The 19,920-nt window shown below is 36.9% G+C and overlaps 1 long non-coding RNA gene across 1 annotated transcript; it reads right to left on the reverse strand.

The window, feature by feature from the left end:
- Positions 1 to 14,941: 14,941 nt before the first annotated feature.
- On the reverse strand, positions 14,942 to 17,799 carry LOC128092135 (uncharacterized). The gene is made up of 3 exons (XR_008211651.1): positions 17,652 to 17,799; positions 15,910 to 16,023; positions 14,942 to 15,438 (listed from the first exon to the last, which is right to left on the reverse strand). It is a non-coding gene; the product is annotated as an uncharacterized LOC128092135 (long non-coding RNA).
- Positions 17,800 to 19,920: the final 2,121 nt, after the last annotated feature.

Here is a 19,920-nt window from a genome sequence, read left to right on the forward strand (position 1 = left end):
AGGTTTTCCATTACATGGATCATTTTTCTGGCCCTTCTCTGGATGTGCTCCAACAGGTCTATGTCTCTCCTGTGCTGAGGACTCCACATCAGGATGCAATACTTCAGGTTAAGCCTCACCAGCACAGAGAAGAGGGGCAGCATCACTTCACTCACTCTGATGGCCATACTTTTTTGGAAAAGTTTGGCTTTCTGAGCTGCAAGGGTACATTACTGGCTTTTGTCCAGCTTCCCATCCACTATAGTACTCCCAGGTCTTTTTAAGCAGGGCTGCACTCAATCCTTTCATCCTTCAACTCCTGTTGGTTATGGGGGTTGCCTTGACCAAAGTGCAAGACCTTGCATTTGGATTTGTTGAACCTCATGAGGTTCACCTGGGCCCACTGCTCAATCCTGTCTAGATCCCTCTGGATGGCATCCCATCCCTCTGATGTGTTGACTGCACCCCACAGCTTGGTGTCATCAGCAAACTTGCTGAAGGTGTACTAAAGCCTACTGTCAATGTCATTAATGAAGATATTAAAGAGTATTAGCCCCAGCACTGACCCCTAAAGAACACCACACATCACTGCTGTCCGTCCAGACATTGAGCCATTGACCACCCCTCTCTGGATTCTTCATCCATTGAACAGTGCACCCATAAAGTCCATAGCTTTCCAATTTGGAGAGAATGATATTGTGTGATATTGTGTCAAAGACCTTACTGAAGTTGAGACAGACGACATCAATGTCTCTCCTCTTGTCCGTTGATGTAGAGACACCATCATAGAACTTGGTCAAGAAGGATTTGCCTTTGGTGAAGCCATGCTGGTTCTCCCGTATCACTTCCCTGCCTTCCATGTGCCTTAGCACATCTTCCAGGAGAAAGTGTTCCATGATCTTCCCCAGCATAGAAGCAAGACTGGCAGGGCGGTAGTTTCCTGGGTCATCCTTTTTACCCTTCTTAAAAATGAGTGTGATGTTACATTTTTTCCAGTCACCAGGGACTTCATTTTTGCTATGAGTTTTCAAATATCATTGAGAGTGGCTTGGCAACTCCATCAGCTAATCACCTTAAGGATGGGATGAATCTCACTGGGACCCATAGGGCTTGTGGATGATGAGATTCCTCAGGTGATTAAACCTGATCTTCTCTTACAGTGGGAGGGATGTTGCTTCTCTGATCCCTCCCTATAAAAGCAAACATTTGTGATCTGTATGAAGATATGGTAATATTATAATCTTGAAAAGAACAGTATATTTATACTTCCAAAATATTTTACTCCAATTGATCTATTTTCAAAGAAAGCTGCTTAACTAATTTTTTGTATCATTTAGTATATCATGTTTTAATCCAATTGTCATTTTAGATTTATATATATAAATACATATATAAATACATATTTGCATATAAATACATATACATACATATAACTGTATCAATATAATCATGTATCTATACATGTGTATATAAGTATATATATATATATATGTGTATTTGTGTATATAAAACTTCTTCTTGGCCTTCATATGATCCATAGAACCTGCTGCAACTTTTTAAGCTACAGTAGGACTGTCTATGACTGAATGTGGAAATAGTTATATCAGACATGGAGACTTAGAGGTTGGCATTAATGTTAAACAGTAGACCTGAGCTGCTGCCAAGAAGGTGGGTAAAAAGGTTTGAAACAAGTTCCACAAGCAGTCTCCTAGCAAAGAAAGTCAGCAACATTTTCCCATGCCAGAAGTTGAAGAACTTTGAAAGAGTGATTTCTACTACTAGTTCATCAATAATTTTAAAACAGTGATGCTATAAAATGAGGGAACTAGGCCAACATAAATATTTGTCATTAATATTGTACTTGTCCAAGTATGCCTCATATTTCAAGATTTAATAGCATTTTATTTACAGAAAGCTTCAATCCAAAATGAGATTTTTGAGATCATCTTTGTTAAAATAAGTGAATTTGTGCAATGCTGATACTATTTTAATTAGTGGGCATACGATACAGACACACATATTCATACACATATAAAGATTAAAACACAGGCATATGCTGAAGGCAGGAAAGAGAATTAGTTAATTTCTTGCAAAAAGAAAAATTTCTTGCAAAAGTTCATTAAAAATGAACTTTTACATATTCTTTTCATATGCGTTCATTTTTGAAGAGTCAGTCAATATAATAAAGGTATGCAAAGGAACAGAAGATAAAATCAGACTCAAAATTTTGTTGGAGTAACCTAGAAATGAGTACAGATTAGGAAAAGAAATAATTCATTGAGAACAGCCCTGGGGAGAAAGAATTGAGGGTTCTGGTGTACAAAAATTTTGACATGAGCCAACAGTGTTCTCTCGCAATCCAAAAGGCCAACTCTCCTTGCCCGCATCAAAAGACGGGTGTCAGCAGGGAGAAAGGGTGATTGTCCCTCCCTACTCAGCCCTTGTGAGCCCTTGGAGTACTGTGTCCAGATCTGGAGCCTTCAGAACAAGAAAGATGTAGCACTGTTAGAGAGGGCCCAGAGGAGGGCCACGAAGATGATCACAGGGCTGAAGAACCTCTCCTAGGAAGAAAGGTTGATGGAGTTGGGCTTGTTTAGCTTGAGGAAGAGAAAATTCAGGGGAGACCTCATTGCAGTCTTCTCGTACTTGAAAGGAGCTTATAAAGAGGAGGGAATTCCACCTTTTACACAGATATCTTGTGACGGACCAAGGGGAAATGTTTTAAAGCTAAAAAAGAGGAGATTTAAATGTTGGGAAGAAATTTTTTATCCAGAGTGTCTTGAGGTGCTTCAGTAGGCTACTCTGAGACAAACTGTGAATGCTCCATCCCTAGAGGTGCTCAAGACCAGGTTTGGAAGGGGCCTGGGCAGCCTGATCTAGTGGATCACAACCCTGCCCATAGTAGGGAAGTTTGGACTAGATGATGTTTACAATGCCTTCCAATCTAAAGTCATTCTACGATATTATGATTCTAAGCAAGTTACCTAAATAGCCTAATAAATGTGTTTCTGTGCCATCTATTATGATCTTTTTAATTAAACAGCGTATGCATTTGAAAGTAATTATATTAAGTCTTGTTTCTCTAAAAACTACACAACAGCAAATGCTGATCTGATTTATTCCTTGATGTTTGTTGTCCCTGTCTCCAGTCACATTTCAATCACCTTATAATAGAAAGAAAAATTGCAAATGAGTCACTGTATATATTTTACAAATATTCCATCTCAGACATCTGAACACTTTGCCCGGATGCTTAATACATATGTGAATTGACCTGTTAGTCTGTCAGTTACTGGGCACAAGGACTGTTTCCCATTCATTCATTTTTCCATCTTCCCTTTCTCACAACAAATTCAATGAATTTCTGTGAATTTCATGTGGATTATTGCACTGTATAAGTTAATTTCATCTCAATTCACATTAATTAAATCTATAATGAACGCTATGCTTTGCACTAGGAACACTGATGAGTATTGAATGACAGTAGTGTCTTTAGAAAATATTGCAGCTTAAGACTTTATATAGCAAGTTCTTTCTTTTCTCTTCCTTTTAGTACAGTTGCTGACATTTTGGCTATATGTAGTGAATGACACTGATTCAATCACGGCAGTACCATGCAGTGTAATAAGAAAGCAAGAAGGCATTTCCTGTGATTAACAAAAATATGGTGTGTACACAGGCTTGTTGTAGCTAATTTCTTTGGAAACAAGACAAAACAAAGAAAAACCTTAACAACAAGAACACGAAGATATGTCTTAAAATCCTTTGTATAAAGGCTGTATAAAGAATCATAAGTGCCTATGAAAGTACTATAATCATGATACTTTCTATGTGAATTTGAGGAATTTATATCAATGATCCTTGACTATAAAGTTCTGGAGATATAATGTACTGTTAGCCTTCTGTCTGTATATTCAGAGGCTGCAAAGGAGAAAAAAGAGATAAATTGCATTCATTGCACAGCAGATGTAAAGCAAAGATTTTTTCCAAGGCACAGAAAATTACTTAGAATTTCAAATTCAAATTTTTTAGCTATGAATAAAAAAAAAAAAAAAAAAAAAAAGACATCCATATGAAAGTATTTTCTATCCAGAAATATTTGTATAGGAGCAGTAACTAATACGAACACGCTATTTTCTCTGTATTAGACATATCTCTCAGGATCTTGAGACAGTTTTATCCTAATCTGCTTTATTATATCCAAACTTTCTAGTTTTAATGCTTAAAGAAATAGCTTTGAATAGTTCCACACAGAACAAATAAATGCTATTCCCAGAGCTTCTGGAACTCCTTCAAACTTCAAATATAGATGTACTTTCACCACAGCATGTCCTCCAGGTAGACCTTTGAGACTGGTTCCACATCTCCATTCTTCCAAAACTGATGCATAGAAGCGCAGAAATAGCACATTATTCAAGCGATCATAGTGACCCTAAGCTATTGATCCATAGACAGCATGGAAGTGGAAGACAACAAAAAAGACAAAGACTTTACTTAAAATCTCTTACTGCTGAGAAGGAAAGTATGAAACAAAAAGTTTAGAAAGCTTTATAGTTTTTAAAATGAAGTCTGACAGTAGAGGATAAATCAGATGAAAGCTGGAGTGAGACTAATGTTAGTTTAAAAAAAAAAAAATCAATGTCATTTATTGCATGGGAAAGGAAATGAGTTAAAACTACACACACACACACACCTTACAAATTCTGCATATAGATAAAATATTTCCCATATAAAATACTTTTCTACGTCTTCCTGCAGAAATGGTGGATTTGGGGAAAAATAAAATTATATTGAAATAGAAATTGAATGTTACTGAAGAAATAAAGTATTCAAGAAGAAATGATAACTTACGATCTGTCTATGCATGACTGTGCAGAACTCCACAGTTCTCATTAATCCAATTTTATTTGGATGATTTAGTATTTTGAGATAGAAAATGAGATGCAGCTAAAGCGGACTATCAGACATATTTTCCCATCTCTCTAAGAAAAGAAGGAACTGAAGAATAAAAGGGCACCACAGGAGTACGTGTAGGAGAGTTAGGAGGGTACTGATGCTCAGAAAAACGATATAAAAGGACAGCAGAGGTAGTACGTATAGATTCAGCTGTGGGTGCCAGCCATTGTTCCATTTCTTTCCAGCTGGGGAATTGTAGCATTTGCTAAAGCATCTGCAGGAAAAACATTTTCATCTTCCCCCCATGATAGAATTCCTTGGGGTGCCTGAAGACCATAACGAAATCCAAAGGGAGACTTGACACAGTGCTTTGGTCCTAACATTTGTCTTACTGTCAGGCAGTACTGTTATACTGTTGTGTGTTGCATTTACTCTGCCTCAGATTAGCTCCCTTCAGGAAGCCTTTGCCTTGAATGACTACTTTTTTCTCCATCTTTCTAAAAATATTTATGGAAATGATCTCAGAACAAAAATATATTTTCTAATTTTAAGAACACATTCCTCCCCCAGTTCTCACTTCCTACCTCCCTGCTTTTGCACTATCAATATAGTTACTTCAGTGAAACCAACCTTTGCTTTTAATAATATTCCATCCCTTGTTTTCCCCTACATGTTTCCCAATGGAAACACAGGCTATGCTGCAGCAATACTGGTGAGACAGAAACTTGTTTTTCTTGAGTAAAATCCCTGCAATATCTCCACTAAAAGTGTTTCTCACAGCTGATCTAGGTGAGGGAGCAAAGGGAATACAAACATGTTATAGTTTTTCCTGAAATACAGAAACATCTGTTTGAGTCACAGGTAGTTTGTTGGCTGAGTTCAGCAGGGAGTAACTGGCAATTAATCTAAAATGTCACTATATTTGATAGAAATTGTTGTAGAGGGTTTCTAGGGAAATAAGAGTAGCTCTGTCAGCTAAAAATTGAATGTATTTCTGTGATTTATTAATTCATAAAGACTTTAATGTACTCAAATAGTAAACTTTCCTAAGAATAAAGTCTGCTTGGTGACATTCCATATAAATGGTGACCTATTTTGTGGAAATAGATACATCAGCATGGATAAAAAGTTCCTTACACCAAAAAATTCCTGTCTGTGGGCAAAAGAGCTGTTACAATTTCTTCTCTAAAGAAATAGATTATGAGATAATCACATTCACAGTGCTTGATGTCGAATTTGCCCTTTTGATACAAGTTTCTTTGGGCTGACCAGCATGCACAAGTATAAAAGCAGATTTTGTACTTTATGCTACTTCCCTTTCAATGACTTCACTTCTGTTCTATTTGTTTGAAAACAAGATTCCATTCTGAGATCACCCTGAAGTCTTTGGAAAAGCATATATATATATCAAAGCACTACATAATACAATTTTGAGGAATCTTGCCTAATTGAAATTCAAAATATATTATGAAGTACAGAATATAATGTGAGTAATATATATTGTCATGGTTCTATGTTTTGTTTTGTTTTTTTTTTATGGTTTCAGTATTCCACATCAAAACATCATGTAGTGTACGGGGCATTAAAGTGTCACTGCCCCAATTCCAGCTACCTATCCCTGTACATTACAGCAGTCACGGGATCTTGCCCTTCCGGGTGGGGAGAGCACTCTCTTGCTGTCTGGCAGTGGGTGCAGGAGGGTGCTTTCCTGGCCGTTCCAAGCTTTTCAGGTTTGACTCGGTCCCGGGAACTCTCTCTCTCATCTTGTCTGATTTATTAATCTCAATTTCAATTAAATTGTATATATTGTGTTATTTTGTATTCCAATATTATAGTAAAATAAGTTTTCCTCCATAGATTGTTGCCGCTGCTCTTTTCCTCCCTTCCTTCCTTCCCCATTGTGGGACCGGGGTGGGGGGGAGGGCAGAGGCCTGCTGCCCCTGTCACGGACATAGATTGATCTGATCAACTCCGTGACATATATGAAGAGGACTTTCTCTTATTTAAGGTATATTGTTTTCAAATTTGTTCTGTTTTAACCTGTTGTGATGACTCTAATATCTCAGTGACATCTATGCCATTTTGAAGGACTGACCAAAAAATACCTAACACAGTAAAATTGATTGAGATAGGCTTTAGGTTAGGTTTTAACAGACTTCCAGATTAGCTTAATTCCTGATCCTTTTTAAAATTTTTGTTTTAATTTTCTTATTATCAATATTTTTGCTAATAAATCCTGCAGACTGGATTTTCAATCAAGTCTCATAACAATTTTTCTTTTTATTCAAATTGATAGTGGGTTACCAACTGAAAAATCCTGATTATATACTGCAGTTTTGATGCAGTATAAATTGACATGCAAGTTATTGTGTTGCATTTTTATCTCTCTCTGAAGATTCAGAATTTCTCCATGACACCACAGCAATTTTTTTTTCTTTTATTCATTTTGTTTCTTCTTCTGACAATGAAAATTATAGAAGACTACGATTTCCTGTGTCCAGTTTGTTTATGAAACCTTTTATGTCAACATAATCAAAGCAATAATAATAAGCAGATATCTGAAATAATTTTAAATATTTACATACATGGAAAAAATAGTGCAAGAAACCATGAGAATACCAAATCTTTTGTTTGTTTGATTTCTGAATAAGCCATCTTAAGCAGTCAAATACAGCAAGGACCATTAAACTTTGCAGCTATGAGAGCAAATATTTTACGAGTTTTATTTTTTATTTCAGTCCATCTTTATAGTATAGATAATGTATCTTATAGCTTAAAAACTCTCCAGAAAAGAAAAAATAAAATAAAAATTGTGCAGAGTTCTTCTGAAAAGTAATAGAAATTTATATTTAATGTAGAATCTAACTTCAAATTTGGCCAAAAAACAATTTTAATAGAGAATAAATTTTTGCCTTAAAGCAGACATTAGTCTTACGATAGGTGACACAGGATATTTCCTTCACAAAGATTAAAAAGATATTTTGTCTTTGAGGTTCTAAATTTTGAAGAATGTGTAGAGGACGAAGAAGGGTCATTTGCAAACAATAGCTTATTCTCCAGGAAAAGGAACAGTATGGTTTGTCTTCTACTTTTTAAAAAGTTTACCTTACGGAAATGATATAAGCTAATTTTAATGGAAAATAAAATATGTATTAAAGTATTTTCCCTAAGAAATCCTTTACTAAATCGTTCTTGAAATTGTTTCAAAGAGGCAAGATTTTTTTCTGTATTTAGTATTGGTTTCAAGTCATTGAGTTTTCCTTATGCCTATTTGAAAATCTAGCTTCTCATTCATTAGCAACCTGAATTAAATTGTCAGTAGTTTAAATTATTAAACATTTGGGGACAGTGGAAAGGGAGAGCAGTGGAGCATTATACTTGGCATTCAGTCAGGTTAGATATGCAACAGCCAGACAGTCGCCAGAGAGTAATGACTATATTGAGTTATTTTTACTAATCAGAGAACTTTGTGAAACATTGTCTCACATATATCAATATCAGAATACCAAGAAAATAAGTAAATGTATTCTAAAACCTGAAAACAGTAACAAAATAGTCTCCAGTAGATTTTCTTTCTTCACAAGATCTTTTTCTTCACTCATCTTGAGATAGAAGTAGCAAGAGAGACTGAGACAATGCATTTTTCCAGATTCCAATATTCCTTTTAGCAAATTATTTCTCATTTTATCTTCAATTTCCATTTTAGATTTGTTCCTATTTTAGGAAATATGTAATGTATAATCAACATGGAGGATTTTGGTAAACACTGGTAACACTTCATATCTGATAGTAGTGAGATAGCCATGACAGAGACAATTGGCTATCATAAAGATATTGATCATTAAAAATGGTTAAAAATATTAAAGTGGTTTTGGATTTATTTCCTTATTCTGATCCATTCAACTTGATAATTTATTTCCCTGTCTAATTCTTCATTGCTACTGTGCTGCTGGCAATATGAAGTCCACTAGGATTGTTTACAGCAGTGCAGTCTGTCTGTAGCTTCTGTTGCAATAGAGATCTTTAATAGGGGCAGCTTCTAAGCCTGATACGTACAGTCCTGTTGGGGTACTCCTCAAAGTTGCCAGGTTTTGACAGGTTTAGCAAGTCTGTGAAACATTACAAGAATAAAAGGGTCTGTGTAACAGGAGCTCTACATTTGTCTGAACTGTAGATCTGTCAGCTTGTACAGGTGACTCCAAGAAGAGAAAATATTCTCCTACCACACAAGTGGTAGAATTAGTTTTTAGATGGCTTTTTTTTCCTTACATCTCAGTGCCTTATCCATTCATCACTTATAACTTCTTTTACCTTATTACTTTTTACTTGTTATTTTCCTATAAATAATACCTCCCTTTGGTAAAAACTATTTAAACCTTACTTTATTATAATTTTCCTTGTTTTCTTTTTGTAAAAATTAACTGACTCAATATCTCTTTGTTTGGCCTGCCTCATTTGGATTTTGATCTAATCTGATACTTTAATGACATCTTGTCATTATCATGTGCAATACTGATTGAGATCTGTGGCGTTTGGAAGGATAATTAAGCCCCCTTTCACACAAATAGTAGTTTGAAATTTCATATTCCAAATTTGAAGCTTTTGCTAAGAATACAGTTAATCTAATTATATATCATAGTTTTATACTTTTCAAAGATCATTCTGTCTCTGTAGTATGTAGAAGATACATAAGAGGTGAAAATGTATGACCCCCTACCCTGAGAACAGCTTAATATAGTTATTTGAAATCTTCAAAAAATGCAGAAAATAGAATACAAAAATAAATTCCTCTAAACAAAGCCTGCTCTGAAAGCAATGCCTTCAATTTTATTTCAAGTATGTCCTTGTTTCAACAGGAAGTTGAAGTAAGGATCAACACAGTAAGTGTAAATATATATACTTGTATATGCCTACAAAATATAGAAAACTTTTACTTCTGTGCTCACATGGCTTTTAAACTGCAGCTTATTTAAGCCTTGGTTCTGCAATGCTTTTATAAGCAGTCATTGACTTCATAGCAGTCCACAGAGCAGGGAGGGATCATACTGATAATACTGAACATATTGATAATAGCTGCCTAAATTACCTCCAGAAGTTCAATTATCAAGGATAAAATCTGAATTATTTTTAAGAAAAACTTCTGGAATCTGATAAGATTAAGATAGAATCTTAAATTTATTTTAGATTCCTTCTTCGGAGTTTGTTGCTAATTCTTGGAAAAACTTGGAACAGAATATTCCAAATTTCCACAGATTTGCCTTCTGAAAAACGAGGAAGGTAAATACCACACCTAGAGACATCAATAAACTTGTGGACATTGCCAGAGATGTTAAATGGGAGTAAATTTCAAAAAGTTTATGAAAGTCCCAGGTCTTCTGGGGTTTTGAGCAGTTCTGAGTTCTGAGCTACTGCACCATTGTCCACTGATCCTTTTAACACTGAGCTCAGTGAACCCTTACATTTCTTACTAGATTTAAATGGAATTACTTATGGTCAATGATTCTAACTGTCCTTAACAGTATCCGTTTTTTGGTTCAATCTTATTAGATGCAAATTCAGGATATCTTGCCCAGTTGCTAGAAATTCTCTTTATTTTTCATTTTTGCATATAGATGATTTATCTATTATTTAACATTAACCAATGATGATATTCAGATATTCTCAACAATTGTAACCAATTTTTAATGAAGCTAAAGCTATTTATAAAATGTGAGAGTCTGACTACAATTTCCCCTGGAGTACAGTATCTTTGTCAAGTTCCATGGGAATTATCCCAGAAATATTTACTTCTCATACTTCTGTTAGTTATTTATTCTATGTACTACATTAAAGACAGTCATCTCACTTTTATCTCAAATTACCTCACTTACTCATCAGAGCCCATCGTTGATCATAGATACACAGATTATGGGCAAAAAGGACAGGGAGAGACATAACTTCCCTAAAAAGGATGAATCTGATCTGAAGTAAAGGAACAAATTTTGTGTTTGTCCCTGAAACAAAAGGAATTTACCAAAACTATATATATATATTTTAAATCCTTTTTGTTTTTCAAGATTTATGAGGGTTTTGGTGCTGTTTTTTTTTTTTTTGTTGTTGTTGTTGTTCATTTGTTTGTGTGCTTGCTTTTTGTTTTGTTTTTTGTTTGTTTTCACAACATGACAATCATAGATTTTTCATTATCCTAAGATCCCTATAAGAATAAATTCACATGTACATACATTTGCAATTTTTTAACCCATCATTTGATGAAATTGAAAACTGATGTCTGAAATCTTTCCTTCTTTCTTACTTCCTTAATTTTCCTTCCTTTCTTCATTCATTTTCTCCTACTTTGCATTAGCTTCCTTCTCTGAGTTCTGCATTTTGTCTTAAAACAACTGAAATATTTTCACCTAACTTTATTCTCCAGGTGTTATATGGTAACACCAAAGACATCCTTTCTCCACTCTTTTACAAGGTGGTCTTCAGTGTTATGAATCAATCATATTTATCTGAAATATACCTTCTCATCCACCTGTGCACTATGGACTACTGTTCTTTTATCTCACTCCAATCTGCAGTTGCACTGCTTTAACACTGATGGACAGCAAGATTATATCATACTGCCCTCTCATTCTGCATGGGGGTAGGACATAAACAAAGCTCCTGGTTTGAGATGAGAGTGAAATCACCCATTGATTACTGTTATGGAAGAAACAGACTTAATGTAGGAAGATTAACATAGTTTGTGTCCTATAACAGATTAGGGCAGTAAGAACTCAAAGGAAACTAAAAACAACCTCTTCTGCCTCATTCAAGCACCACAAGGTAACAGGGAACAGATGCTGTCATCAATTCATAACACTTTTTTGCTCCTCCGTGATCACACCCTCTCCCCATTCCTGCTCCAGTGTGAATTCCTTCCCCAGGATGCCAGCCTTTGCAAACTAATCACAGAACGGCCCAGGTTGGAAGGGACCTCAACAATCATGAATCTCCAACCCCCTGCCTCAGGCAGGGCCAACAACCTCCCCATTTAATACTAGACCAGGCTGCCCAAGGCCCCATCCAATCTGGCCTTGAACACCTCCAGGGATGGGATATCCACAACCTCTCCTGGCAGCCTGTTTCAGCACCTCACCACTCTCTCTGTAAAGAACTTCCCCCTAACATCCAACCAAAATCTTCCCTCCCTCAACTTAAAACTATTTCCCCTTGTCCTGCTGTTATCTATCCTTTCAAAGAGTTGACTCCCCTCCTGTTTGTAGGCTCCCTTTAGGTACTGAAAGGCTGCAATGAGATCACCCCGTGACGGAGACCAGCTCAAGACGCCTGGGACAGATGGGCTTAAGGCTCCGGTGGCGCAAAAGCAATCTTTATTGTTGTTACAGAGTTTTTATATCTTTTAGCTACAGGAGTATACAATACTTAAATCAGATAACATTCATGCAGCTGACAGCAATACATCATTACTTAATTAGCTCTTTGTGGATTATGGTCAGTACAGTGATCAAAAGGCGTTCTCTCCACAGAGCATTTTCTGCTCTTGGTCACGGAAAGAAGAAGCTGTAGCTTATGCTTGCCAGTTTCACATAGCAGTCCTTCCCTTTCAGGAGGGGCCACCAGTTTCACATGGCAGTCCTTCCCTTTCAGGAGGGGCTGCATGTTCCCTGTTTGACCCTTTCAGGCCAGCCAGGTCTGTTTTGCTTAACAGTCTTCCTCAACCCCGCAGCCTTCTTTTCTCCAGGCTGAACAAGCCCAACTCCCTCAGCCTGTCTTCATAGGGGAGTTGCTCCAGCTCCCTGATCATCTTGGTGGCTCTCCTCTGGACTGTCCGCAACAGCTCCCTTCTTTCTTGTGCTGGGGGCTCCAGGCTGGGACTCAATGTTCCAGGTGGGGTGTCCAGATGGGTCCTCACAAGAGCAGAGGGAGATAATCACCTCCCTATCCCTGCTGGCCACCCCTCTTCTGATAGAGCCCAGGATACCATTTACTTTCTGAGCTGCAAGAGCACACTGCTGGTTTGTGTTAAGTTTTTCATCCAACAGGACCCCCAGGTCTTTCTCTGCGGGGCTGCTCTCAAGGACTGCTTCTTCCAGTCTGTATAAATGCCTGGGATTCCTCCGGCCCAAGTGCAAAACCTTGCACTTTGCTGTGTTGAACCTCGTTAGGTTCATCTTGGCCCACTGTCAATGATTTATGAGCTAGTTCAGCCCGTTTCCATTACTAGTAGGACAGAGGGATTTCACAAAACCCGCACCTCCAGAAAAGGGAAGCAGGAGACCCCAAAATAATTAAAAACAGAGGTAATGATCTGAGAAGAAACAGGCTAATTTACTAAATATAATATCAGAATGCAAGATAACACACCATAATACAATATAATTGAAATTGAAGCTAATAAATCGAACATAATGACAGAGAGTGTCCAAAAGGTGGATAGGCCTCACCATAACACTGATGTGAGATGTGCAGTCTGGTGAAGCAGCAGGGAGGAGAGCAGATGAAGAAGAGTGCGTCAGGTGACCTTGCCAGGGGTTATATCTCCTCTCTGATCGCAAAGCCCCCTGAAGTATGTAGTTCTTCTCTTTCCAGACAGGTATCCAAAATTGGAGCATTAGCTCCCAGTGCACTACATGATGTTATGATGTGGAATTCTGATAAGCAAAAATCATAGAACCAAGGCAGCTCACCTTTCAAGTCTATTGAAGTTCCTTTGAATGGCATCCCTTCTTTCCACCATGTCAACCACACCACTTAGCTTGGTGTCATCAGCAAACTTGCTGAGGGTGCACTCAATTCTGTCATCAATGTCTTTGATAAAGATGTTAAAGAGCATCTATACCGTGGCCTACAGTCTTTCAGGAATAGGCTGACACAGTATTATCTCCCATGGTAAGGCCTCATCTGGATTACTGTGTCCAGTTCTGGGCTCCCCAGTACAAAAAAGACAGGGATCTCTTGGAAAGAGTCCAGCAGAGGGCCACAAAGATGGTGAAGGGCCTGGAGCATCTCTCCTATGAAGAAAGGCTGAGTGAACTGGGTCTGTTCAGCCTTGAGAAAAGAAGACTGAGAGGGGACCTGATCCAGGTCTATAAATATCTAAGGTGTGGGGGGCAGAATGGCAAGGCTGGACTCTTTTCAGTGGTGAGTGGAGACAGGACAAGGGGAAACGGCCGGAAACTGCAGCATAGGAAGTTCTGCACAAATGTGCGCAATAACTTCTTTACAGTGAGGTGACAGAGCACTGTAACAGGCTGCCCAGGGAGGTGGTGGAGTCTCCTTCTCTGGAGATGTTCAAGACCTGCCTGGATGCCTACCTGTGCGACCTGGTGTAGGGAACCTGCTTTGGGAGGGGGTTGGACTCGATGATCTCTGGAGGTCCCTTCCAACCCCTACAATTCTGTGATTCTGTGATTCTGTGACTTCTCCACAGGCTGCATAATGGAGATCTGCACTGCCATGATATACCACAGGCTTCTGCTCAAAGGTCTGAAAATCCTCCTGCCCTCCTTCTTTACTAAATGTGGCATCTGCATGGCTTTCTCACATCTTCTCCCTGTTCTCTCTCATTTGCGGTTGCACCATTTTTTAATTTTTTTTTTCATTTACTTAACTATGTTATCAAGGAGGCACAATAAACATCACTCATTCATTGGCTCAGGTTTGGCCACTGGCAGGTCCATTTTGATCCTGCTGGAACTGATTTTTATGTAACATGAGGCAGGTAGACATTTCCATTACAGAAATTTTGCCATGTAAAATAGCACAGCTCAGAATTGGAACTGAAGGTAAGTTTTTCCAAAGTTACGTGTTTCTAGCATGAACTTCAGCACCAACAGCTGTTTCCTTTCCAGATTAGCACAGGATAAACGTACTTGATAAATGATACTTAGATAAGCTAATCAAGCTATTAATTTCACACAAGATTTTGTTTTCCACAAATTAAGTATGTTTAAAACCTACATCAGAGCTGCTGTTTTTAAGAATGTATCAATAACATCACTGTATGTCAAAGTATTTCCTTATGGATATATTACAAGATACATATATGAATAAAAAATAAATAAATCCAGTATTCTGTGAAATATTCTGCTGAAATGCACAAAAAAATGTAGCTCCTTGGAGTTATTTATATACTACAAACTTTTCTTCAAATGAAAGCATGATTTAACTGTGTGTTTTTAACTGTATTTTAGCACATTTCCATTTTGCATGATTCAGTATTACTTAACATACTTAAAATGTAAATAAGAAATTCTGTCTAACAAAAGGTTGAAGTTAGAAAGTAAGCATAATATTGGCAGGCGGCAAGATCCATCAACTAACAGGATCAAGAGTAAAAACAAATTTTAGTGCTAATTCTCTCATAACATCATCAGGCTTTCTTATCTCTTTAGATGTTAACAGTAAATTTTAATATTTTCAGTGGAACTCGATTCAGGATCAGATGCTATTTTCTAGCTTAAAACAAAACATCAACAAAGAAAAAATCAAGGAAAATATAATATTAATGGTTTTATGACTCCTTTTATGTTCAAGTTAAAGACTTCAAAAGCATGATTAGTCATTAGAAACAACCTGTCAGGAAAGGGAAATGAATAAATGAATATATTTAATAGGAATTTGTGTTTATACTCTTACTAGCTCTGACTATCATAACACTCCAAATACTTAATTAGTGTCAAGTTTATAAAAAAATCTATTACTGACATTTACTGTCAACAAACACAACAACATTCAGTTTCTTACCAACATCTAAACAGTAATGCTAATCAAAGCAAAAAGCAAAACCATTTAATGCAAGATCAGTAAGTAGGTAGAGGTTTCAAAACTTGCTCTATAGGGAAAAAAAAAAACAAAACTTTCCTTCACTGAAAAACATGGTTCATTCGAAGCTTGCCAAAGTTATTCAATTTTAAATATAGCATCATCTTATTACTTTGTTCATAAAGTCTTCTATCCAACCCTTGGTGAATCAGATATATAATTTAATTATTCCAAGGCTATTTATATGGATTATTTTACATAAAAAGGATTTAATTACATTACCTGCTACCCTCTGCAGTTTGTTGACACAGTTCATAAAAAAACACTATGCAGTTGCTTATGTATCACCTTGGCAGGATGGAGAAGAGAATTGGAAAATTCATTATGAAAAAAGTCCTGAGTCAAGAAAAAAAACCAAAACTGTTTAACAAGGAAAGTGAGGGAGAAAGGAAAAGAAAACAAAGAAAAGAAAAAGCACAGAACAAAAAAGGAAAAAAAGAGAACGAGTGATGCAAAAGTAATCATTCACCAGCAGCAGCAGACCAGTGGCAGCCAGTTACTAAGTGATGACTGTCTTTGAGAAACTCCCCTATAATTCTGTTACTGAGCATATTATGTGGAATATGCTTTTCCCTGGAGACATTCAAGGCCAGGCTGGGCAGGGCTCTGACCATTATGATCTTCCTAAAGATGTCCCTGTTCATTGCAGGAGAGTTGGACTTTAAAGTCTCCTTTCAACTCAAAATATTTTATGATTCCACACCCCTCTGACCAATTTCAATTATCTGCCCTGGCTATGCTTCCTTCCAACCTCTTATGCACCCCCAACCTACTAAGTAGCAGGGCAGCATAAGGAGAAATTACCTTGGCTTTTTAAGCACTGCTTGACAATGGCAGGAACGTTAGTATGCCATAAGCACTGTTTTCATTACAAATCCAAAATTTACCACCATATGGGCTACTATGAAGAGAACTTAATCCATCCCAACCAAAGATAATACATTCCCTATATATATATATATATATATATAATAAAAATCAGGTATACATTTATTTTGGGTCAACATTTTATAATCTAATCTACCCTAAATTGAGAGTAAAGCTCAAATGTATACTCCTGTTTTGGTAGCATCCTGGTTTCAGCTGAGACTGTATTAATAGCAAACTGACCTTTTGGTTACTGCTGAATAATGGTTGTGTGCCAGGCCAGACCACTTGGAAGGGAATAGCACAGCAGCAACATGCTGGGGAAGCAGAATCAGGACAGCTGGTGGATTAGGCAAGAAGTTATTCTATAGTTTTTATATCAACCCATGAGCACTATTTTGTTTCCAGCTCTCCTCCCCATCCCACTTGTGACTGTTTTTGCCATAAAATTACTGGGAGGCAAAGACCTGACTTTTATTTATTGGCTGCTATATAATGGGAGTAAAAGCATTAATAATTGAAAAAAAAAAAAAAAAAAAAAAAAAAAATCCTTTTGGACATCAAGGACACTTGGTAATAATACCTTTTTTTTTTTTTTTCCTCATTTTAAAATCTTATTTTAATTCATGTTAAAATGTATCCGTCTTATATGGAAATGTATTAAATGGAAAGAGATAATTATTTACTTATGAAAGCATCATTATTTCAGAAAGTATTTTAAAATCTGGAGTTTATCCATTCGTTGGTTTTTTTTTTCTAATCTTTAGATAATGTAGTCAGTTTTCCTACATTCAAAGTCATTAAAATTCTGAAATAATTATTAAATAGTTAAACATTTGGCATAATTATTTACATTCTTAAGTAGTTATTAATAAAGCGCTAAATAGTCATCTTGTATTCATTAGTAAAATGTGTAATCCTCAAAAGAAGCATGGACATTTAACTGTCACAACTGTCTAGCATTCCATTAAAGGACTGGAAAACTGAGGTTTATATAATGAGGTTTTTGTTTTATGGACACAGCTTGAATAGTTTAGGGAGAATAAAGAGGAAGAATACAGAATAAATGTCAAGACCAAGGTTAAAGCATAAATTACCTCCAAAGACAGATTTAAATTAGCATGGCCTCTTATCTTGACTGCTTAAAGCAGAGATAATTGCACTGGAGAATGACTACTTCTCTTTTTCAGAAGGACATGAAAGTGATGAAATGGTTACAAAGCCAGTAGCTGATGGTGGGATATTAAAACCCAGAGAAACACAAGTCAAGTTGGTACTACTATTAGTTATTGTGGGTAATGTACTTCTTCTGTAAAGGATTAGCTTTGCCTTGCTCATGATTTTTAATTATACTGCTTTGTAGAATTTTCAATCAAGCAACAAATTTTGTTTCAATTTGTTTTTGATGTGAAGCTGAAAACTAGTTACAATACTTCCTTCCCTTAAAAAATGACCACAGCAAAATGACATTCCACTGGATGCAGTTGTGCAAGTAGTTCTTGCTGTGGTGTGTAGTAGAAGAAAAATAACCTCCTATGTAAGACTGATGCTTCTGCTTCAAACCAAACTAGAAACTACAATACTTTCCTGCAAAGCATTGGATAAGGAGGATATTCTAAAATCACACAACAGAGGAATACAAAACTAACTCTAAAAATACGCAGTGTTTTAATATGAGCAAAAAGAAGGTAGAGTTGTTGAGGAAATAATGCATTTCTAGAGCTTCTGACAAAGGTTCTTTGTAAGATGTTTCTGTCAAGGTCTAATCATACTATGTATCTGCCTGCTTTTACCACAGTAAATTATAAAATAACTCAAGAAGTGTAGGCACAGTTTTGCAATTGGATACCTGGGATCCAGAAGGGTGGTGTGGTGAGAATAATGCTACTATGCAAGAATAACGACTGATGAATAGTCAGCATCTTCAGTGTCAATATGCTATGATTCTGTCCCTTAAAAGCAAAAAACAATTCTGTACTACATGCCCTGCAGTAACTAGGAGATGATCCAGACACATTAAGGGGGTCATAGTTTCATTTCTTTGGAGATGAATTTTCTTCCAATGCTGTTCATCACTGTTGAAAATAGCAGAGATTTTAAAATTCAACAATATAAAATCCTCTAATCATTCTGTGCTAAAAGCTGGGATTCTCTTAAATAGATTCCACATGTTTCCCAGAAAGGTTGTGGAGTCTCTTTTTTAAAGAGCTTCAAATGCCATCAGACACTGCTCTAGGTGTCCCTCCTTGCGCATGGGGAGTAGATTAGATGACCTTCAGACATGAATAGTGACTTCAAGCTCCACTTTCTCCCTCAGGGCTTATTTCCTTGTTTTTTCCCTCCTCTGTTATTCTTAACATCATACATTTATTTTAAATGTAGAAAAAATTGCATTTGTAGTAAGATGGAATTGTGCCACCAACGTTATTATTAATAGCTATGAACTGTCACAGCACTGAGTAGAAAATAGCTTACAAAATGCACCATTCAGAAGGCACACAGCTTTCCTTGACCAGAGAAGTTTCTTTGGTGCTTGTTACAGTCATCTGAAATTCCTTGTTGCAAATATGTGGGGTCAATTTACCATTCAGTAAAAAATATTGTATTTCCACTGAATTCAAGGAGGCTACCATGTACGAAACACTGGCCCAGAGACATTGGTTAAAAAATAAGAAAATGTCTGTTAGATTATATATAGCAACACTAGATAATAGGTACCAACAACCACAAGCTGTTCAGTAGGGACAGGTGAGGAAGGAGGGGAGGGATTGTTGCTATCTATATTGGGAAAGGAATAGAATGTGAAGAGCTTTCCCTAAAGACAGCCATAAGTAAGTTGAAAACCTACAGGTGACAGAGCATGGCAGCAAGGGAGCCTTGTGTCTGGTGCCTACTATAGGATACCTGATCAAGCATAGCCTGCTGATGAAACCTTCTACCCATCAGCTACAGATGTCGCGATCACAAGCACTTAGAATCATGGAATCACCTCAGGTTGGAAAAGACCTTAAAGATCATTGAGTCCACCTACAGCCTAGCCATACTACCCTAACTCTAACAACCCTCTGCTAACTCATGTCCCTGAGCACCACATCCAAATGGTTTTTAAACACATTTAGGAATGGTGACTCAACCACCACCCTTGGGGACCCTACTCCAGTGCTCAACAACCCTTTCTGTAAAGAAGTTCTTCATGATATCCAACTTAAACTTACCCTGGCAAAACTTAAGGTCATTTCCCCTCGTCCTGTCACCTGTCACCCGTGAGAAGAGACCAACCCCACTGTCGCTGTAAGCACTTTTCAGATATTGGAGGAGAGCAGTAAGGTCTCCCCTCAGCCTCCTTTTCCCCAGAGTGAACAACCC

This window comes from Tympanuchus pallidicinctus, unplaced genomic scaffold, assembly GCF_026119805.1.
Source record: "Tympanuchus pallidicinctus isolate F22 unplaced genomic scaffold, pur_lepc_1.0 scaffold6, whole genome shotgun sequence".
Classification (NCBI taxonomy): Eukaryota; Metazoa; Chordata; class Aves; order Galliformes; family Phasianidae; genus Tympanuchus; species Tympanuchus pallidicinctus.